General features: G+C 40.7%; 1 long non-coding RNA gene across 15 annotated transcripts in view; it reads right to left on the bottom strand.

Moving 5' to 3' along the window:
* The window catches only part of LOC135412330 (uncharacterized), a 475,906-nt gene that overhangs the window by 228,083 nt on the left and 223,551 nt on the right, over positions 1 to 24,272 (bottom strand). For all 15 annotated transcript variants that reach the window (XR_010429568.1, XR_010429573.1, XR_010429566.1 and 12 more), the window contains one exon: positions 8,602 to 8,707. This is a non-coding gene — a long non-coding RNA (uncharacterized LOC135412330). The remainder of the gene's footprint in view (positions 1 to 8,601; positions 8,708 to 24,272) is intronic.

Genomic DNA, 24,272 nt, shown 5'->3' with positions numbered 1-24,272 from the left:
TTTTCCATGTTGTTTGACTGTCTTCATTGCAACCCCAAAGCCTTGAGAATTCCAGGAAAATTTGCCCATTTGCCCAGAAGCAAAGCACTTGGGTTACAAAAGAGCGGTTCAGACAAAGGCTGCTTTACAAAGGATCTAAAATTTACTAAAAACTCAGGTAATGAGGGTTTCACTTCCTCATGAGCTCGCTTTGGAGAAACAGAAATTCATTTTCCTCAGATACAACTTCCAGGTTACCAGGCTGAACAAAGAGCACTGTTACTGTGGGCTCAGTAGACTCAAGTCAGCCAGGAGAAAATGCCTTGGTATCCTCAGGAGTGTTTCCTCCTGTCCCACCTCTGCAGCACCAGGACTGGAGTTCAGAAAGCAAATAGTGCCACATATTGCTCTCCTCCAGCCAGCAACTGAGTCCAAAGAAAGCTGTGGGCTTTCTACACAGCCTACAAACCCAGAGGGCCATTGACAGGCCTGGAAAGGCACTCAGCTCTTGGCAGGCACTGTGATCACACAGAAGGGCCCATCTGCAAAGTGGCATCCACAGCAGCTCCCTCATCCCGGCCCCACAGCTGGGATCCCGGCAACGGGGCACCCTGGAATTGCCATGGCAGGATCCTGCAAATGGCCTCTGACTCCCCATTAAATTAATGCTCCTTATTAAAGGCATCTTCCCAATCACTCACATTTCTTCGCATCCACACATGAACATTCCCGAGACTTCCCAAGGTCAGCTGTGCACGTGGATGCCCCTTTCCCGTATTCCAAACCCCTGAAATGACAACTCCTCCTCCTGTCTTTGGGCTCAGGGCAAAGCTGCCCTTTGAAAGCACCAGGTGGGTCACGCTCCCCAAGAACAGCCATTACCAGGCACTCCCAGGATGTTGATTCCAGCATATTTGTATGGAAATCACCCTTGTGGTGCCACTCTGCTGCTTATAAATCATTTCAATATCAGGCTCATAAACCCAAGTGATTGTAGAGCACAAATAAATACAGGTGCACTCCTGCAAACCTGTACCAAGAACTGCTGCTGGACTGTTCCCCGAGGGCCACCATGGGCACAGGGGAGGGTTCCCACCCACTCCTCCTTTTTCAGCCATCCTGTTTTTTACAATTTCAAATTTAATACTTTTTCTAATATATTATGCTGTTACCTCCCCTGTATTTAAACTGTACTTAAAAGCATGCTAAGAACTGGTAATTCTTTAATGGTTGTTCACTTACAAGCGATTGTGGGTCATTACACAATCATTTAAAGGGCATTAATGAGAACCATTTAATGGTTTTAGTAGAATATCATTGTAAGGGACAGGGGAAAAGTTACTGGCTGTAAATTTTTATGACCATTTCTTACAAAACGTATTACTTTAAAGATTTATGTATGTAACAATGAGTACAATAAAAGCCATGCTAAAAATAATTTGAAATCAAAGTAATGCATATAGATAAGGCCCCACTTGCTGCAGTTTTCCATGCAGACAGGAGGATTTTCTTTCTTTTTCTTCTAGAAACCTCACACCTTGCAGTGCAGCTTCAGATCTCCTTTATGAAAAGTCAGAGCATTAAAAAAAAAAAAAAAAAAAAAAGCTCAAGTCTACATTTTAACAAGGCATAAATTGTCCTTTACGGTCCATATTTTATTTTTGCTTTTCACTCGTTGTTTTGCATAAGAAGTCAGTATTTTCTCACTTTTTCCTCAGACATGGCACAATAAGACAGCTTTTAAGCAGAATGTAAGGAGAATTACTTTTATAAGGCACCCTGAACTGTACATTTGGCTGGCTTTTTACAACTGGAAAATAAAGGAGAACTCTGCACACCAAAATTAAAAGGTTGGCTATTTCCCCACAGGGAAATTCTTTATTACTATACTAGACCACAGCATACCTTCAAAACTACAGAAACTTATTTTGAAAACTATTCATATGGACGCATTAACCTTATTAAAGTGCTTTAATAACACAACAGTCATCATATTATGCCTGGTTTTGTCCATTTGTGACTCACATGGAATATATAATGAGGAAGACAATGCCCTTTTTCCCCAGTATTCTTGCATAAGTAGGAGAATATTTCTAATTAAAAGGCAGAGTTAGTACAGCACATGAATTGAACTCAACCATATCTCTAGAAATGCTGATATTTTTACTGTTTGCATTAAGTAAGGACTGTATTTCTCTCTGAATCTGACCCAGTACCCATTACCAATAAGATTAAGATTTAAGATAACTTGGTCAAAAGATGGTGAATTATAACTTTTAATTAAAACGCAGAAAATAGTTTCTTTAAAATAAACATGGTAATACTTTCGAGATCATTAATTTTTTATGTAACGAACAACAAAACCAACCTGAATATTTTAAAGGGTGACACTGCAGAGCCCAGGAAAAGGGGATTTTTCAAAACTTCTCAAAGCAACAAACACAAGCAACGCAGCTCGTGTGCCTTTGGAAGCAGTGCTGTTCTTTCATGGTGTGAGCCTTCCCCCAGCTCTCCAAAATGCAGTTTAAATTCTAACTGAGATGACAGTGATATCGGGCTGACTTATGTTTTCTTCACTTGCTATTTTACTGTTTGGTTCCCATTTTGAAATGCTTGAAGAAATTCAGGAGCTGGACTGCTCCGATTTGCTTCTGTGTTTGGGACTGTGTAGAAATGTTAGTAATGATTAATATCATGTCAAATGGGGGCTGTCTCATCTTTACTACAGATAAACATTCCATTGGCTTCCCAGGAATATCTTATTGCTGTGCTTGTAGCTCAGTCACCACAATTCTGCTTAATACAAGAGCAGAATGGAACTGATTTTATTTGAATTGTAAAACACTGAGAGGGAAATGAAGGGTCTGTGCAAGTTGGGAACTCAACTCTTAAGATAGATGAGAGGAATCCAGTCCAACTCCAATGCAATTCCTCAAGCTATTTCCCTGGATGAGGCACAAGATGCATCTCCTCATCCCAAGCCCTGAACTGCCACATGATTCTGTCTCTTGAACTCTTGGGAGCAAAAAGCATCACCCAGGCCTGACCATAGAACAGGGACTAATGGCACTGGGATGAGATCAAATCCACCTTTACCTGCAACCTGAACTGGGAGTTAAAACCTGAATTTCTGGAAACAAAAGGGCAACACACTAAAATCAATGGACCACTTCATTCCCTGGCTTTGTGATCCTGCTCATTACTGGCACTTTTCAACTCTCCCCCATCTTATTTTTCACTGGATATTAATCACTGCTAACTATATTTTCCCATGCCAATTCTTCACCTCATCAGAAAACAGCACCTGCACTCAGAGCACAGAATTAGGAGATTCATAAAAATCAAGGAATGAAATGGCACATTGGTTTAGTGTGTCAGTGTTTCACCTCCAGGAATACAGGACTGTGAAAGAGGAAAGGGGAGAGAAAAAAATGTGGTAAAGAGAACAAGAAGCAGACATTTAAATAAAGAGAATAACAGGGACACAGATAGAAAGGATAGGAGAAGAGGATGAAGACACAATTAAACTAACTGAAAAAGGAACAGGCAAAAGTTGGGTGGATGAAATATTAATTACATGAAAATATTTTCTTTATGCACCTGCACACGTTTCCATGTGCTACAGCCCACGCTAAAATAAAAAGAAAGGTGAAGGCAAAGCACTGAAATTGTTCCCTTTTTTCCTATAGCCCCACTAAGAAAAAAAGAAAAAGAGGAAATTGAATGCCATAAATATATTCAAACAATAAAATTTTGATTTACAGGAAGAAAAGCAAATAAATTGTGAGTAATGATTTGAGGTTGTAGAGGTCTCCAAACACTACATGATTTTTATTTGTCATGTGTGTTGCAGTATTTAGACTCACTGAAGTATATTCAGAACACAGATTCTGCCTAGTTTTTTGAAGGTATTTTGCTTGGTTTGAGCTTTTTCCCCTCTTCTTAATCAAATGGGCTGCACAGGCACCTTTGTAGTTACAACACTGTGAGTCCAACACTTACAAGACAACGTGGTTTGTTGCAGTTATTGACTTCACACACACACAGAAGTGACTCTTCTTCAGAGCTTTTGGAATTTTAATCATGTTTCCTGATGATCCTTTGGCTACACATAAAAATAGAGACAAATATCTCTACAACTGACCCCATGGTGGGCAGTGTCCTAAAGCTGTTATGCCACGGAATGCAGTGAAAAGGAGAAGATGCTTATGCATAAAATGCACTTTGCCTTAAAATTATCTTAGTCCAGTGGGAAACCTCCTACTGTTCCTATATGTATACAGACACACACCTTGTCCCTAAAATTATTTCAAATAGCCATTCTATCCAAGGAAGATGTCTACAGCTGAGTTTCCTCTTCTGCTTTTGCAGAAACAGTTAACTGAGAACGGATGGAAAATGAAAAAAAAAGTATGGAATTCAAAGATAATTAATTTACTATATATTTCCAAGGTATCAAACTTTAAAACACCTGTGAGTATCTGCTATTTTCAGCTTTCAGTCAAAGTAGCTGCCAATACCCACAGCACAAAAACTGAGGAGTAATTGCACAGATCCTGGGAAAGCCAGAGGGACATTCAAGGCAGTGTCAGTCAGTTTGGCTCCACTGGTCTGATCCGTGACATTTTAAATGCAGATATGGCCAGTGTCCTGGAAAAAACGATTTGGGATACATCACAGAATGGTTTGGGTTGGAAGGGACCTGAAAGACCATCCAGTAAGGCTCTGGCACAGGCTGCCCAGAGCAGCTGTGGCTGCCCCATCCCTGGAAGTGTCCAGGGCCACGTTGGACAGGGCTTGGAGCTACCTGGGATCCTGGGATAGTGGAAGGTGTCCCTGCCCATGGCAGGGGTGTGGAACCAGGTGATCTCTTCCAACCCAAGCCATCCTGTGATTTATGGCATCGCTCCTCTTTCCCATGCTATCAGCAGCCATTGCTGATATATTGCTCTGAAGTTCTGGTATAATATCTCTGCACAATAAAATAGTCCATTTTGACCTGTGTGTGGACAGTTTCATCACACTGACACCTCAGCTTTCTCTCTGCATTCTTCTGCCCACCACACCTCTGAGTACACTCAAGGAGAAGTACTAAAGAATGCTCTGACAGTAACATTTGGGTTTGTGACTGGGGCACACGAGCAGTTGCTCTGTGAATCACTGACACAGCCCTGTAATCTCCACTGGAAGGTGCAACCACGGTAGAACTGGTGTGTTAAATTATTTTTTTATGAATCTTGGAGCACATTTGTAAGTTATTATACAACCAGTGCATTCTATGAAACAAGCTGGGAAGCCCAAACTTCCCAGCTTCAATCCCTGCCCGAGCCTGGTGAGTCCCTGAAGGATTTACCTCTTTGCTTTCGATCCCCTGTGTGTCACTGGAGAATAACAGCACTTACCTACTTCACAGCAAGGCTCTTGTGAGAGCTAATTAATGTTTGTTGCACAACACTTTGAATTTGTAAAATGTCATTTAAGTGATAAGTATTATTGCCATTATCATCAGCGCTGTCCTGGGTACCACAGACACACGAAGGCGGCTGCTCTAAGAGCTACTTAATACATTAAGGACAAGGAGCAAAGTGGAAAAAGCATCAAATCCTTTTCATTTTCTTAACAACAACAAGTGCTTAAAAAAAAAAAAAAGTGGTTGACAACATCTGCTTGCCTTGAAGATTTCTGTTTTAGGGTCTGTTCTCTGCCACACTCACTCTGACTCGTCCCCCAGGTAGCTGCTCCAACTGGTTGTCAGTGGGAGCACGGTGTGATGGCAGCAGAACCCACCACACTGGGAGCTGCCTGGAACAGAGATGCTGCATAGGTGCAGTTTAATGAGTGTATTTTTCCCCAGCTTCCATTCCTGTGGAACCTCATCTCCCTTTTTAATTTCGTTTTCCCCTTTCCAGACAGCAGAGGTAAGGTCAGCAGGCAGTGATGTAATAAACTAGTTAGGAACATGCTGCAAAGTGCACCACATGAGATAATAACTATATTTAGCTATAAAATTTCAACGTGGATTATATTTCGAAAGTCTATTTATATAACTCCTTTTGTGGATAAATTAAAAACTATTTTAAGTATTCAAACCAGTGGGGGTAAAAAAAAAAAAGGCTTAAATTATGTCCAAAAGGTAAGGACATGATTCAGTACATGAGGAGAGAGACCCTGGAGGTTTATCCCCTTTCAAAAGGCAGGGATTTCTAGAAAAATCCATTAGTTTTAACCCTGGGACAGATGCACATCCAGTTTGGACCCTGTACCCTACCAACTCAGCTCACCCTGAAAATCTGAAACTGCAGCACCAAGGACTGTGGTTCTCTGGCAATTTTCTTCTCATTAACCTGAGGTTCTGGGGAACCAACTCCAATCAGGAAGATATTTACATCCAGATCAATGGGAAATGAGACTCCCCAACACAGACTGTCCTGCACAATATTTTAGTGTCCCAAACCTCTTAAGAGCTATGAGATTTATACCATGAAGTTCATGCACCATGCTATAATTTACACCTAAAAGTTGTCTTGCAGCTGCTTCCCCTTGGCCTGTTCTTCCATTACATCCAAATTAATAAAGTCTATAACCTGTGTGTTCCTATGCTAAAGATAAAGAAGGAATGGGGGGTGGGTGGGAAGGAAATAATGACAACATAGACAAAATCAACACTAAATGATAATATTTCTCAACTGCTGTGACTGTCTGAAAAATTTTGGCTTAATGCATCTATGATATTGTGTGTTAAAAACAAAACACTTGTGTTTTTCTTATTTTTGACTTCTCAAATCAGTGCCTCAGCAAGGCACCACCATATGCAAACTACAGAGAGCCCCAATTAGGATCTTCTCTGTTAAACTCTCAGTGATACTGCAAAGCACAGACAAAAGTGTAACTAAATAAATAGATACGAGCATATAAATCACAGAGATTAACTTCAAGCTTGTGAAAATAACCCTTGTAAATATAAAGTGAAGGTCATCAGACACCCAGCACACAGGGCTGACAACAGTGGGACATAGGCAGACTGGGCTGGGCTGCCACCCCATGAGCTGAATTCATATCTCCTGCCAATACATGGAATTTTCCTTCCAAGTAATGAACTACTCAACGGGAAGGAAGAATCCAGAAACACAAAGTGCATCATGGAATGCAAATTCTGAGGGAAACCACCTGAGGTGGGTGCAAAAGCTGCTGCTGCACGTCCTCCCTCCCCTTCAGAAGGGGGTAATAAAAAGCTGGAATGGACAAAGAGTTGGTGTGTACAAGCCAAAATACCAAAACCCAAGCAGGAGCAAGAACAGCAGTGGTAGGAAGGGCTGAGGGATGTGTTAAACACACAGTGCCTTCTGAGAAAGGGCCTCATCCCCTCTAGTAACAAGTGCAGCAGCCCCAGCCTTTATTTACTATGTATGCACATATCTTTGACCTATATTTTGAAAACCATTAAGAATCCAGAATATGGACAAACAAAAATAAGGAGAGAGGTTTTTTGTTATTCTTGGGTTTTTCCTCTTCTCTTTTGTGCTAAATAGCACAGCCTCAAGCCATTCCTTACAGTTGCAAACATGTTCAAATGAGGCCTTCAAAGGCTGGAGGCTGAACTCTCCCGGGTGGACTCTCTTGTAATCATTAGGCTAAGCAGAAAACACAAAACTGCTGTAAACAACAAACTTATAAAAGAGAATGTTAAATATCATGCCACCAAGTCAACAGGAAACTGAAGCTCTCTGATACACAAGTCATGGTCACGAGGCACACTGTGCTCACATCAAAATGTAACTTGGTTTTCTTCTGTTTATTTTTCTTCTCTGCTTATTACTTTGTGTGAGAATGAAAGGCAGTAGGGGAAGAGAAGCAAGACAACAGACAGCCGTGGTAACAACAACACTTTCAACTGCCTTTGGCTCTAACAGCATCAGGAAGACAAAGAACATCATACACTGCGAGTTTATTAAGTAAAAAAGGAGGTGAGAACTCCCAAAGAAAGCACAATCCAGAAACAGCAGATTCTGTATTGAACAGTCACTGATTTACCTTTAAAGATGGAGCTTTTTCACGTGATAAAGACCCTGGAGAACACAGTCCTTTAGCAGACAATAATCAGGTGCCTGCCTACACATCCTTTCCAAGTTGATCTTGGATCAACTCCTCACTTTTGCCCCAAAAGTGTGAAATTTGCTGCAGATGCCACTGTGCATCTCAGCTGCTTCATGAAACCAACTGAGGAATCTCTTCTGGAACTAAGGAACAACTTGATTTTGGTGATTTGTAATACCAAAACTAAGGGTTGTGTGACCAAAATAAAGGCAAAAGAATTGTGCACTACCACCTCTATCAGATGTACAGTGATTCACATCAGAGTTCTTTCCCAGTGACAAAAAAACCAAAGTACATTCAATGACAAAAGTTCCCAAAAGAAACCCCACAATTCACAGAACATGCTGCATTTCAACTTTCTAATGTTTTCAGCTAAGAACATCTTAAATTCCTTAAGTTAACAGCAGAAATACATTCACTTAAAAGCAAACAGATGCAATTAGAATAATAAACTTGCTGCTTGCAAAAACACTGCCTTATAAACAGGATATTTACTGAAAGCAGTTGTGTTCCCACTATAACACTTACCTTCACAATTGTGATCTCTCAATAATGAGTTGGGGCTTCAAGAGCTTCCACACTTTGTTGCACCCAGGTATGGCAGTTATGGTTTCTCAGGTAAACTGCACTTAACCTGTGAAAAACAAAATAAACTTTCAATTCATGTACTGCCTGGCAGAAAAACAGAAACTCATGGCTAAAAGGACTTTGATGAATTAAGTTTTCACTACAGGTGTCACTTTTCAGCGAGCTGCCTGTGCTGTTTGAGTTCTCTGGGTATTCCTCCTCAGCACACTCACTAATATCATTTAATGCTGATCTAATTCACTTGGCAATGCCCCCCATGGCTTTGGCTGCAATAAGTACTTCTAACATTTACAGGCCCCCGTTCCCAACCACTAATCCAAGTGGAAGCAGCTGTTCTGCTGCCTCAGTGTGGAGCTCTGGTTGGTACCTTGGCCACAGCTGCAGCACGTCTGTGCAGCTCATGGAAAACACCAAAATACCAAAATAGTTCAAACCAACGAGGTTCTGATCTGTGCCATGACTCCTGTGTCATGTAAGAAGTACTTCCCTTTGTTCAATTCACTTAATGCATCTGTTGTATCATGCATCTAGTTTAAAAATTAATAATTTCTTGGTAAAAGTTACAGTATTTCAGTTTCCCACCTTATCTCCAAGGTTTCTCTGAGTCTGAGGAAGCAGCAGAATTCCACTTTCCCCCCTTGCCACAAACATCAGGCTTCAGAAAGTAAAATAATAGGTACAGCTCCACCCTTACACTCACAAAGATCCTTTGGGGAGTGAAGTTCCTGGTATTTATCAGATCTTCCAACACAAACCTTAAGCTCCAGGTACAACCTGCCTTTCCACAGAAAAACACCCAGTCACTGGGATATGGGAGTCACTGTGGCCATGGTAATCCAAATATACTGCCTTAAAACTGCAAATGCAAGAAGGTGTTCATAACACTTGACTCTTTAAGGTGAAAGTTTGTCTTTATTTTTTTTCCTCCTAACTTTTTACTTTCACAGAAGTGGGTTTAGGCTCATTTTGAAAGGAATCTGCTCTCCAACCATCGGTCGTTATGGAGCTGTTCCAGGAATCCAACAGATGTGATGGAGGGACTGCTCCAAGCATCCGCACCCACCAGATCCAAGATCCCTTTCCCATGTTCCCACCTCAGTTTCAGCCACTACAGATGAACCTCTGTCCATGGAAAGAGGAGGAGGCCCCACAGGGCCACGGCCTTAAAGGGAACAGCCAAAACCAAACCTCAGCTTAAGCATTTTGTTGGATCAATTCCAAATCAAGTCCCAATTCTTTGTGTTTTGACAGTTTTGTAACATAAAATAGAACACACAGACAGTAGAAACACAATCAAAGTCTTTGCTACTTGAGCCTCTGGAAGTCTCTCCTATTTATAAATAGCAAAAACGTATGTTTATGTAAAGGGAAACACTGATTTACTAGAACTGATTGCTTCACAGTCTAATTACTTTTCAACTGGCTGTTCCAAATTAAGATGTCATTGATGGCTTTTGGTGATATATTTCATTTTAAGCAAATTTATTCTATAATAGAGCACATCATAATGGAAAGCAGAGTTTCCACTCTTCCCTCCTCTTTGTAGCCTGATATCTTGACAAGTAAATTAAATTTAGCAGTTAAAATGCTTCCATTAGTAATTTTATTAAGTTAATTAAGGAATCTCTCTTTCTGAATTTTAACTACATTCATTTCAGCACAACCTTGATTTTCTTTTTTTTTTTTTAAATTCCATACATTTCGCAACCATGATGGTTTCTAGGACAAACAACTGCCTATAGAACATTCCTGAGACTATGACAAACTCAAATAAGAAAAAAGCCAGAAATTTTAAAATAATTTAAATGAAAAAAATGAGGATTTGTTATTTTGCTCTACAAATAAACCAAGACTCTCCTACTCAAATCTAGGGACGATGATTGCTGTGAGCAACTCCAAAATCTACAAATCACAGCAGAAATTACACATCTAGAACATTTCTGCCCTAGAAAACAGGTCAAGATGTGTAAATCAGTGTCAATAAAATGAGAATTAGCTGAACCCTCACCTATTGCTTAAGCCAAATTCATAACTCCTGGTTCATGGAAACTCTGCATTTCATAAATAATGCCTTAACTTTCATTTACCTTTTTCATCTTTCAACACAGAAAAGGCACAGACAGAACCAAATATTATGAGAGCAACTGTTCCCTTTTGTATCCCTCCTCCCTGAATCGTGGGACTATGAGAAATTCCCTGAGATTTTCAATTGCCTCCAAAGCAAAGAATTCTGGGTAGTTTATATCCAAACTAAATTCATATATTGTAAACATGAGCTAATAAAGTGCTTTATTTTTTCAGTCACCACCACTGCAATGTGCAAAAAACCTCTAATAGTAAAAAAAAAAAAAAAAATCTAATTTATCTTCTCACCTAAAGGAAGGGGATTTTTCAATAAACAGTCAAACTTTAATTTGCCCCAGGACTGGGGCTGAACTAATGATAATGTCCACTTGACATTCCATGGTCTGCTGAAAAGAAACGTCTCCAAGAAGTAAAATACGATTATTTAAACCCAAACACTAAACACAAGGAAGGCTGACACTGATTGTGTATGACAAGGCCACCCAGGGGCACAGCTCAGCACGGGCACATTAACATGTACAGATGTAACAGTGCTCCCTATCACAGCCAAACATGCACCAGGCTAAGGGATAAACAACTGGGAAGGGGGAATTATTTGCTGTACCAAAGATCCGCTGATACAGGTTTGGGGGGGAAAAAAGGGCAATATTAAAATGGGGAGAAATGCTACAGAGCTCATTGATCCCACCTGATCTTAACAGAGGGCAGAGAACCCTGCAGCCAGGCCCTGAGGACTGGAAAAGCTTGGGAGAAGGATGGCTGGAAGTAGAGGGGAGAAAAACCACATAGATGAAGCAACTGTATAAGTATCTCACATTAAATTAACTTTTTGACAGTGAACTACTTGGATTTTTTTCTTTCCTAGAGAACTGACCAACCTCCCTCACAGGAGCTTTCCAGCATGCACAGGACAAGACAGGCAAGAAGGGCCAAGGATGAGGTAAAATTAGTAGTCTAAATTACACAGATCACCTCTAATTACATCATAGTTGGGCTGCAAATAAAAGCAGTGATAAAATAGACTATTTAAAATGATGTTCATGTTGTACTGGTGGAGAACTGCCTATGGAGATGTTGATCCCACTCCACAATGCAGTTCCAAATGCACCAGGTGCCTTTTGCCAAGTGTTTTGGCTGAAAGATAGGAGTGAGGTCAAAACGTGGCAGAATTTCTCTACAAACAAGAGCAAACAGAGACTGTGGGGTTTTTTTATTTTTCATTAGTAATGGTCAGATGACTTGGGAGGAAACTTTTCCCAGCATAAATGATATTTCGTTATAAAAGTTGTACCTTACAATTTATTTTTGCAGAAACAGAAAAGCCTCAGACAAATTCTCCAATGAGAAAAAAAAGTTCATCAATTTGAATAAAAATGTTTTGTTTCATTTTTATAAATCAAAACATTTGGGGGGGATCCTCCTGTAACTAATGACATTCTGCATTTAGAGCAAGATTTCAGGTATAGAATGAAAAACTAGTCAAGCTTGAAAACACATGAAGTCTTTAAATCTGTTTTTCCTATATCAAGCACAATTAATCAACCATTCTTGATATATCATTGGAGTTAAAGAAAAGCACTAAAGGAAAAGTTTGTGGAATGGATAAACTCTGCAAGAATCTTCTTTTTTATTATAATATTTCTAATATTTAGACACACATACAAGTTTGTAGAACCAGCCAATCTCCTCTTCCCCAACACTTTAACTAATTACTTGCTGAATCTTAAAATTGGGTTGATTTAAAAGTAAAAATTATCAAGATATGATACACAAGATCTTGATTCATTCGGCCCGAAACTTAAACACTCTTTTTACAGGTAGAAAAATAAAAAATAAAAAAAAAAGAAAAAAGAGGCATAAATAGTCTCCACAAAGGGATTTTAGAAGCAGACTAGACTAACTTCAGTACATTCACTACTGCATTTATTTAGGAATATTCTGTACCACCATTTTAAGCAGTGAGTAAAGCTTCCAGAACTGATGTTATGGGCACAGAGAGTTTTGTGGGGAAAAGATAACACATGAAAAGCAAACAAACAAACAAAAAACCAAAACCAAACAAAGAAACCAAAACAAACCCACAACAAACCCCCTCAACCTAAAACAAGCATAAGGCTGATTTCTTCAATTTTAATCATATTTTTTGCTTTATGGTAGCTCACCATACCTTTGTAAAACAGTAAGGGACAGTATGCGATAAGTTAAAGTCAATGTCCCCTCAGGCATCTAAGGCCTGTGAGAGGACACTAAACTACAAATGGAGGGATCCAGATTTTCACTGTGTGGGGAACAGCCAAACATTATCTCCACCAGGAGGAAAAAGCCAGGCTGTGCCAGCAGTTTCTCAGGTTACACACCTCAGGCTCTCACATTTGTATTTTCAAGGCCTGGGCCCAACAAAATGGCGCCTGGGCCCCACAAAATGGCGCCTGGGCCCCACAAAATGGCGCCTGGGCCCCACAAAATGGCGCCTGGGCCCCACAAAATGGCGCCTGGGCCCCACAAAATGGCGCCTGGGACTGACGGGGCCTCTCCTTCCCCCTGCAGCCCCCCACAGGTGTCACCTATTAAGTGATGTTGAGAACAACTGAAAAGCTTCTGCCAGGATTGTATTTGCTTTCCATAAATCCAGGGATTAAAGATTATGTGAACAAATAAAACAGTCTCCATTCTAACTTCCCCACTACAAAGGAGGAGGCTACTTGCAAAACCACAGCAACAAAGCTGGAAAGGATCAGGAGAGGTCAGAGAGTCCATCCCTGGGCTCCGAAAACAGGTTCAGGTGTATCTGCATGAGTTTTAAACAGGTGTTTTTCCAGCCTGTTATTTAACACCTCTAATTGCAAGGTTACACAGTGCTCTCAGCAGCTCATCTCCATGGTTAGAGAGTTTACATCTGCACTAAAATAATTTTTTTTTTAAAAAATCAACCTTGCTAATAATCAAGTCAATTATTTCTTGTTCAACACTCCATGAATGTGGAGAAGAACAATTGCCTCGTAACCTTTTATATTTTAAGACTATTCAAGTGCCTCTCACAAACTAATTCCTTCTAAACTAGACACACACCATTATTTTGACCAGGAGATTTCCTCCTTCCAACATACCTTGCTAAGAAGGCCCACAGTTTTCACCTCTGTACTGTATCTTCCATGATTCACCACAGAAGAGACAAAAGAAAGCACCCATTTGCCCCCAGTTTGCAGTCTGAGACTGGGACCAAGTTAGGACTTGCAATCAGTCCTTTCCCCTCTCCTTCTCCACACTCACAACTTAGCAACTTTCTCTCTTCCCTAGATTCCATCAGCTATAATCCTAAACAGGATTTCTCTGCTCAGTCCTACAGAACCTCTATAAAACAAGGCACTGCCTTATCTGAAAGCACCATTTAGCATTTTATACAAAAGAAGAACAGAGATGAGCTTAAGTAAGGAATTGTTTTCCAGTTCAAATGCTAAAACACAACTTCTGAAAGCACTAAAAAACAAATTAACATCTGTAGTCAGTTGTGGAAATACAGAACTCCTCCTTAGCATTAAGCTGTCTTTTAATGTCTTAGCAATACCTTTTTTCCCCTCCATTAAAAATATACATATTTACCACAATGGCTTTTACTGATGTTGCACTTCATTTACAAAGCAAAGTAGACATACCCAAACCCAGTATAAATCTTTCAAAAACATGCACCACAAAAAATCCTGTAGAACTTCCATATCAGACATAAACTTACCCCTGGAAAAGAGCCTCTGTGTTCTCCACACATGGATCCATGGTGGCAGACAAGGGATTTTCCCTGACTGCAGGTACTCACTCAAAACCAGCTCAAAAAACCTGAGGGGAATCTGAACATCAAATTCAGCCTTCCATACTTTGATTAGTAAAAAAACTGAGGAACAAAACTTTTATAAAGTGATTTTAAATAAATCACAATTAATTACGTGTGCAAACACAGCTACTAAACTTAGGTGCACACTTAAATAAGTAACCCCAGTTTGGGAAAAGCTGGAAATCCCAACTGCACACTGGGCAGCCCAACCAGCACTGGCCAGTCTGCCCCACCCGTGCCCAGGTGTTTCCATTTGCTCCCAGAGCCAGGATTGGTCTCTCCCTAACGAGGGTCACCTGTTGAAAGCACCTGAACCAACTGACACCCAAAATTTAACGGCCCTTTTTTGGAGTCTAACGACTTTGATCCATAAGGGTTTCCATGGAGAACTTTCTAGAATATCAACCTGAAACAACATCACTCCTAATGGGATAACTGGAGAGAGAAACCGTTCAGTTAAAAACATTTGGCACAATTGGAAATTAGTGCTTTTCTCCCAAACTCTCTCACTTGGATACAAGATCCTGTTTAACTCCAATGCAAACCCACCCTAAATGAAAAAAACCAATTCTTTAAGCAGTGAGCATTTATGGAAAACAAAATTTATTCTGATTTTATTTACCCCATGTTGAATAGAAATATTGCGTGAGCTGTCAACTTTTTCCTTAAAGATCTTCCTTTCTATTCCAATTTTATCCTGCCAGCAAGTACAAACAGCACATTGATGGCTGGAGATGTTATCTCCTAACATCAAATAAATACACTTCTAGGTCAGAAGGGACCTGATTTGATTCCAGCCTGTGCTTTCCCCGTCACTGGGGCCAGGATTTTACCCATTTCTCATCTGCTTTGCTGGATTGTTCCTGCTTTACATAACAGTCTTGAAATCTTTCCCAGCAAAACCACCAAAAAAGTGCTGCTAAATAACACATGAAACTTGTTTGCGAAGATCCAGACTTTCCAAATTTCACATGCAAACTGCCTTTAAAGAAAAGCATAACCCTCCTATCACTATGTCCTAATCCAAGTTTGAAAGAGTCTCCCTGAAAATGAGGTTGACACAGAGAGATGACTTTGGGGTCAGAAGGGGAGGATTTTTTCTTTTCATGTTTTCCACTGTTATTCTTGCACAAGAGTAGAGGCCTCCTGTCAAACAGAGCCCGTAAATCCAACAATAACATAAATAATAACCTAGAAACTGAACACCTTATCTGAGTTCCCTTTGAGTTTATGGTTTAGAATATCCTGAATTATGGCAAGCAGAGGAGAACATGCAAACTAAGCTATGGGGTGTAAGAGAACAACATGTAATGCCTGTCTGAGCAAACACAGCAGAGACATTCTCTGTTCCAAGGAGCTGGCAACCCAAACAGCTGCTGATCCCTAACCAACCTGTTCCCTGCATGTTTACAACTCCCACCCAAGCTGTGCTGCTCCCTGGTATTTACCTGCCAGCCTGGGCCCTGCTCTCTATATAAATTGCAATTATGAATTTAGGACACCTGTACGTGAAGCATCTTTCCAGCCATGCACACAGTCAGATGGCAGCTGATAGTTTCATAATTCACCAAGAACTTCTGAGGCTGATGAAACACAGCCAATTCCACAAAAACTAGTGGGTTTGGCCCTTCAGTTTGAGGGGGTTGAGTCTGAGGAGCAGTAAACACAACTATACTGGATATGGACACACTGTGACCACAGACCACACCAGATCTCTTTGGGAGGCATAAGAGTGCTGGAATTATGGTTCTAATGAAATTGTCAATATTAATCCTGTTATTGGCAGCTTGAAAACCTTGTTTAATGAACTAGACATTAACGAAGACAATAAAAGTACTTTAAAAGCTGCAGTACGAGGACATGATAATTGGTCCAGGGTCGTGTCCACGATGAAAAGCAGAGGGACAGCATTACCATGGAGCAGCATTAGGATCATCAGGGGACTGATGTTTTGTTAGACCTCCTACAATTATGAGCTGGAATTTGGGGTTTGCTTTACCAGCAAAACTTCTTTGTCACGCAACCTGTGAAATGGTCCAAAATGTAGTAACATCTCTGTGGGAAAGTTTGCAAGGTTTAAAATAATTTGGTGGTGACAGAAACACAGATTACCAGCTGGCAAGAAAGGATGAATTTCACCCCCCAAGATTTCCAATGCCCTCGACCCAGACAAAGGGGGTGCAGCAGTTCCACAGCACCAGAACCTCTGCATAGGTACTGATGCTGGGTTTGGGGATTTGGGGTTTTTTTAAGGCACTTCTAATTAGTAAGACAAAGGTGCTGCTCCATGCTTCACACAGAACATGTAAACATACAAAAATTCACACAGCACACAAGTTTCTGCAGTGAATTCATTTTTATGGGGAAGGAAGGCAGTGCAGCAGTGCAGAGCTGAAATCTTTACCTGTTTGCCGAGATCAGCTCGAGCAGAATCCCAGACACAGCAGAAATAGGAAGATAATTTCCTCACTGGTGTGAAATTTAGTAAAAAATACTTTCCCCCACCCCCAAAGAGACAAAAGATTTGATTTGCCCACCCCAGTGGATAAGGGGAAAAATCAAGATGGATGGTTTCACCTGTACACCTTTAATAACAACACCTCGCTCTGGCAGATCCCAAAACACTTCTGAAGTGCTTTTAAAACATGGGCAAAGTGTGATGGGAAAGGATGTGCCTTTCTCCCAGCCTGTTACAGGACAGCAGCAGGACCAGCGTCCTGAACCCCAGCCAAGGGCTCCATTTGTGAGATTACAGAGGAAAACAGAGACCTGATCTACATAACAGAACACTTTGCAGACAGATAACCCCTTGGTTACAGGGCCTTTTAGGCTTTGGATGGACACATACAGTGATCAGGATTTTTTATATACATATATATATATTTGAGCCACAGAGCTGCTGGATGCCAGTCACAGCTGAACAGGTGACTGGGCCATTTGGTCTTCCCAGTGACAACTTCACACACGTTTTTTGTTTCACCCAAAACACCCAGTGCTTATTTGCAGGGGGCTTCATACAGGTTACACACAGCATTAGTTGTCAAAATATGCATCTGGGAACAGAGGGTGGCAAATGGGATGCAATTCCCTTTTTGGTGCATGTGGAGCGTTAGAATATGAAAAATGTCCTTGTGCCTTCTAACTAAATATGTAGTTTAAAGACCAGGGTAAGGACTCATAATTCTTGTGAGGATGGTCATTTGCTGTTGATAAAAAGGATGGGGACATGACCAGCTTTGTGCTCAGCAGAGGACATGGATAGTTGCACTCTTTCCATGGAGAAGAAAGAAACTACAGCAACCTGGGCCTTGGCTACAATACCTTAATTTAACTCTTCCTTCAGGCAGTTTGTCCCTTTCTTCTAACACAAACACTGTTTTAAATCCAAAATCTGGGCTGTGTTGCAGGAGGTGCTGCTTTCAGATCAGTGACTTTTCTGAGTGTAAAGGGAGGAAGAGTTTGATGCCTCATTGAAAGAATCAGATCTAAAGTCTAAGTGAGCCATTGTCATTTGCAGAGGAAATCCAGTTATACAAAGTTTTGGGATGGTTCATTATTCAGCACAACATATTAATCAATGTAAATATGATCAGTGCAGAGGGAGAGATCTGCCAGGCAGCTGAAGGTGACTTTGAAGCAATGTCCTTCCTGGATGAAGATGTACCAAACCAACCACTAAGAGGTGGCAAGGAAAGTAACAAGGAAAGTCAGCAGCAGCTAAAAATGTCACAGATTTTAAGGATGTTTCCAAGGGTCAGGACAAAGACTCTGACATTGCAGCATCTGCCTGCTATTATTGGCATTATTACCACTAAAAATTCAAAGTAAGATATCCTCCTGTCACCAACACCACGGTGCTATTCCTGAAAATTATTCAGAAAAAACAACTGGACGTTTGTAGCTCCTCCTGAGATGGAAGAATGCCACTAAGAATATGACAATTCAAAAAAAAAAGGCATAAAAGAAATAAAGATATACATTTATAGGAATTTATCAGAAACCCTATTGTCTATTACTTATGTCTATAACACATCTATTGTAACAATAACACGTGCCCACATGTAAATATAAAATAATTCCATATTTAATAGCCATGTCAGCACTGGATTTTATGAAAAGAACAGACACAATGCCCTCAGGTTTGCTCACATTTCCTATGACTTCTTTTAAAGAAGAGCAGCAAGAATATATTATTTACAGTGACATGACTCAGTTTTGTTTCCAGTAAACCTATTATTGCAGAGGAAACGTTGTGCCTAGAAAACATAAAATGCTGTGGGACAACTCAGCTGCATTGTCATTGTCCTGTCGTTGTTGAATCAAACCAGGCTCAGCTACAGGAGGACTCAACCACCTGCACGTGAGGATGAGGACTGTGAAGAAAAAGGGTGAATAAAGTCTTTGTCTTTGATGGGCAGAGACTTAGTTACAGAGACTCACTTCTGGGTCCTGGGGAGGGACTGACTGAAGGCATTGCAAGGAATATTTAGGTCAGTGAGAGATGTGTTTCTCACTGCAGATGGTGGGAGAAGGCTGCAGCATGTCAGACTGCACCAGCTGCTCAGGCTGGTGATGAAATGATGGCAGAGGACATGGCTGAGGATGTTCAGAGCTCTGTGCTCAGCCTGGTTGCCCTGGATGAGCCTCCAGACGCTCTTGGCAGCATCACTCTCAAGGCAAGGTCACTGAGCCCCAGCCTTAATAACCTCTAGGACACGAAAAAGCAATTGGGCCCAATGTCTCTGCCCAGCAATCGGGCAGAGACATTGTCTGGACCACACATGCCCATGAAAGATGATGTGTTTGGTCAGGATCAAGTGGGTTTGGACAAGAACTCGGCATTTGCATATTCTTATTTACACTGGGATGAAATCCACTCCACGTACATGTGGGTGGTCAAGATTTTACAGAAATACCACCTCTGTTTTCTCAGAGTTGGGCAGCCCCACTGACCACACACAGAGCTGTTGTGGGACCCCATCTTCTCGCACCTGAGATGCACCACTCTCATTCCTGCTGCCCAAATGACTTATCTGGCTCTTCCATGGTTGTTCCCTCTCTGCCCAACACATCATTATTCCAAACCCCTCTGTTTCTTCTCGTGCCAGACAATTTGTCCCCCTGCATTCATGTGAAACTTTGTATTAGGGATTTGTATTAGAGAAACAAAATGTAAATGCAGTTTATGAACTTGTGATTACAGAAGATGTTTTTCAGGCTTCCACATTAAAAATGCAGTCTATACTTTCAGTAAGAACATGACTGTGAAACCACTTTCTTCTTAAGAGCTCTCATGCCTTCAAATATATGAAATAAGGAAATACTAAACACAGCAAAACTCCCATTGTGAGCTCACTCCAGAAACCTGAAGACTGGCTTGTCTCAGGGTGCCAGATAAAGAACAAGTTTCATAAAAGGGTGTTGATATAAAATATAACAGATATGATGAAGGGAGGTGTTCACACAGAATTTAACTGAGTTGGGAGAAAGCTTTGACAAAGGAATTTCAATACATTTATAAAAATGTTTTACATGGAAACAAAGAAACTTGTTGAAAGACTGTGGGTATCAGTTTAATATAATGCAATTACTTCCTGCCTTGTGTGATTTTGTGAGTATTTTAAACAGCCAGGTGTGAATCCAGCAGAAGGTTTGATAGTTTATTTTTGTTTATTTATTTTACTGCAGGAGGAGGAATTACTATTGGTCTAATTAATGAAATTGAAATAGCTACATCACAAAGAAGATGAGAGTTAAAGATCAAAGTGTGACTGAACCTAGAAAAGTCACTTGGGAGCACATTTACATGCCAGATCTGAATCAGCCACATTCAGATAGTTGGGGCTCCTCTCAGGCCTTAATGCTGTCTTTTCTGTCTGATTGGCTTTGTCTTGAGAGCCACCCAAACAATAGGAAATGCTGTGCACGGGGGCTCAGGAAAAAGGAGCCTCCTGGGGCCTACTGTGGTTTCAAAACTACCCAACTTACTCTGAAATCAGCAGTAATTAGGTGCTTATTTCAGATTTTTTACCACCTATCATGCAACTATCTGCATTTGCAGATACCAAAATACCTTCAAAATTAAAGCCTTGACCTTGCTCTGAATTTTACCACTTAGTGACACAAAAGTACTTTTGTGGAAGGAAGCAACAGGAGAAGGGCAGACAGGGAAAGCTGGGAGTGTCACGTGGGTATATAGTCGGAGTTTGCTGTCAGGACTTGGACTAATTGTGAGAAATCTGCGTGGAAACACCGACAAATGCAAACCCTGTGAGAGAGGAGGGCAGGTACCCTTTTAGAACTTTTTTAATAGCACTTTTACAGAAAATAGATTAAATTGTTCACCAAGTATTCTTGTGTTTAAGTTCACAGGCTCAAAATCTAAGCAACGGGGATGATAATATATCCTCTTAATCTGCCACGTATTTACAAAATCTATGCAAATCTCTATAAAGTCTGAGTTGTTTTCCCAAAGAAACAAGATTTAGCTCCTTTTTGTCTCTCCTAAATATTCCAAGCCCATAGGCCAGTATGCACGAGCAACTCAGTAATGGTAAACCAGTCAGCCCACAAGGGAGGGGGGGAAGGAAAGAAAACACATTATAAGTTTAAGCTTCTAAGGAAAACTAAGAAAAACACTCCATTTGCCCAAAAAAGAGAGCTACAAAGTTTCTCATAAGGTTTGCAGCCCAGCAGCTACTCTCTGGCATTTCCCATTGTCCAGTTGTATTGTTCCCCAGCAAAAACCTTCCCTGTTGAAACCTTTCCCTTCCCCTCAGAACATCAAGCTGAAGGCAAACTCCCACCTGCAAGAACCCCTCTCTCCATGGATGCTCTGGGTGAGCCAGGGCTGGAACTCTGAATCAGGACAAAATCTGAGTGCCAGAATGAAAGGCCAAGGAATGTTATCTGTGATTCCAAAGGCCTTGCAAAATCCATATGAATCACAAATGCTGGCGTTTCATCCATCCATTCTCTGCTGGCAACTACCTGGTTTCATGGCAAAACAAAGCACAAACAGAGCTGTGGATCCAGATTTCCCAAAATGGGCTCCCTACTTGCTTGGAGACTTCCTGACCTTTTCCCAATGTTCTGGTTTGAGTCAGTAAGGAAAGCACCAGGCTTGGCTTGGATTTAGCACTGACATAATAACCAAAACCAGCAGTGACCAATGAAGTGCAAAAGGCAAAAAGAGAAGGCAAACTGAAGGAGAAAATATTAATTTCCTGCTAATGGCAATTTAAATGCTCTGATAAGGAACTGGGTTCATTCTCTCCGTCCTGAGCATGGCAAACATCCTTCCTTTTCTGGGGAAGTGCAGGGCTTGAGCTTTGTACCAACATTTTCTGCTCACTTTAAAACTTAACTCCAGCAATATAAACACTGGTGCCTATGTGCAGGGGAGAAATGAATAGCACAGCTATTTTGTTTAAACAGACCATGCTGAATCTTTAAACCCTTTTTCGGTGGCATGACCAGTGGGTTCAGGAATGTCGTGTGTTTGGACAGTGTAGGACCTTTGTTGTTGTTGGGGAAAATCTGGCTTGATGCCTCCATCCATCTAAATAACTGAAATAAAAGTGCATGGAAATGAGAAACACATGCTGTCTCCAGACTTGGATTTTCCCTGTGCAGGAGAAGTAGGAACTTTTCATCTCTCTTTGAACTATTCAGGCAGTCGGTGCCACGTTCATCAGCCAAACGAGAGGTTCCCCTCAACCTTCCAAGGAGAGGGAAAGGGGGTTCCTGCCTCCAATAAAAACACTGCACTTCCAAAGACTGGCCAAGAACGTTCCTTATTACCTTTCCTAAGTACCCCCAGTCCAAAAGGCCACTGAAATGTCAGGTTTGGGGGTGTTCCCTGAAAAGGAAGGGCCTTTTGATGCATTTTGGCACATAGTTGTTGTGCAGCCAGGCACAGACTCAGCGCAAATTATATTTTATACTTCTTGGTTTATCACATGGAAACGAAATTGAGAAGGGATATAATCCTCTATGTGAAATAAATTACTGGGATAAGAAAAAAAAAAGGAGCCTGATTCACTTTATAAGCTATTAATAACTGGCTTTTGCAAATATCATTAGTAGGTAAACTCCAATTAAAATGCTTTTTGCACCCTTATGAATCTCAATGTAAAACAAGCAGAACAAGTATAGGATTATCATAGTGGCCCAGTACTACTCTGTTAATGGACATTAACACCTCCCAGTTAAATAAATAAAATAATAATAATAAATCAAAATTTCTGGCCATGAGTGTGCACAGAAATATTTAAGTTTAATGACTTTTTCTGATGGTTCAAGAGCAAGCTAACCTGTTTTGATAATAAACATATCAATGCTTGGAAGGGAGTGACAAGCTATTTTTGGGTGACAAGAGATTCTGAATGTCCCACCCAGAGAAAAGTTACAATTTTCCTTAAGACCTGTGGAATACCCAGTGTTTTTATGTGGAGATGAGGTATAAAGAAAGAAAATCAATGTTAATTTATTCTACTTTTCTTGGGTTTCATTAGGGATCTGTTTCTCAGGACAGTGCCTCTGTACATGTTTGTCAAACCTCATGTTCACTACAAAATCCTTGGCAAAATGAGTATTGTATCACCTTAAAAACGAGCATTTCACAGAAATATTTCTCAATTCTTACGTTCATGAAAACATTTACAAATTTTTGAGTGTCTGAGCATTTTTATAATCCTACAGTTACTTGGTCTTTTCCCTATATTATTAAGAATCTCAAAACCATGCTAAAAACCTGAAGCTGTGCATCTTATGTCACCAAGGGGCCAATCCAGTTCTGTTGTTGAAGCTGATCTTTATGCCAGATCCTGATTCCTCTTAAAACAGTCCAGATTCAGGAACACATGCACCAATGACAACTGAAATATATGACATTTCTCAAACCACACAGAGAGGAGAATCAGGTCAACTGTGCTTCTGGCAGCAACCTGGAAATTCCGGAGGAACCGGAGCCCTCCGGAGGCCTTGGGACATGAGCTGTGCAGGAACATCCTTCCCTTAAGTTTTAAAACACATCTACCTCCAAACCATGGCTTGTCTCTGAGCATGAAATGCAGAAGCCAAGGAAAAGCAAAGTAACAGATAAAATGTGTGAAGCTCAGAGAAGGTTTGAAGATCCTGGTCTGTCTTACAAATCCCAGGCAATTCTGCTGGGCTGGAAACCAGCTCAGAGCCAAAGTCTTCTGATAACCAAATCCACTTTCCCCTTGGATTGGGACGTGGCAAGCAAGGATAAATTCAGCCATGAGATAACACATACTAATGTATGGTTTTCAGCCAGATTAACTGAGTTTCAGGCTGTCCTATATATTACAATATATGATGGTGTATGATATGCATTTATATGTTATACTTTTCTTAAAAGTATAATTTCACTCCCTAAAACAAAAAGCAGCAAAATTACCCTAAAATTAAAAATAGGCAGCTGAGGTCACTGAGCTGAGTAGCATCACTCTGACAGCCTCCTTAAAAATAATTAATTCAGAATTAAACAGGTAAACACACATTTCTTGTATGCAAGTCTTAATATTCAGCAGCACATCCTTCCTCCCTCCTCAACTTGTCTTCCTCCAAAATTCAGGCTCTGATTCTTTATTCCTAATTTTCTTAAATGTAAATTGAAAGTATAAATATTATGTTCAAAAGCAAGGGAACAATGGTGCTGAGGGACAAAGAGACG

Source organism: Pseudopipra pipra, chromosome 3 (genome assembly GCF_036250125.1).
Source record: "Pseudopipra pipra isolate bDixPip1 chromosome 3, bDixPip1.hap1, whole genome shotgun sequence".
NCBI classification, from domain to species: domain Eukaryota; kingdom Metazoa; phylum Chordata; class Aves; order Passeriformes; family Pipridae; genus Pseudopipra; species Pseudopipra pipra.
Note: the sequence above shows the minus strand (reverse complement) of the source record. Positions and strands in the feature narration are given on the sequence as shown.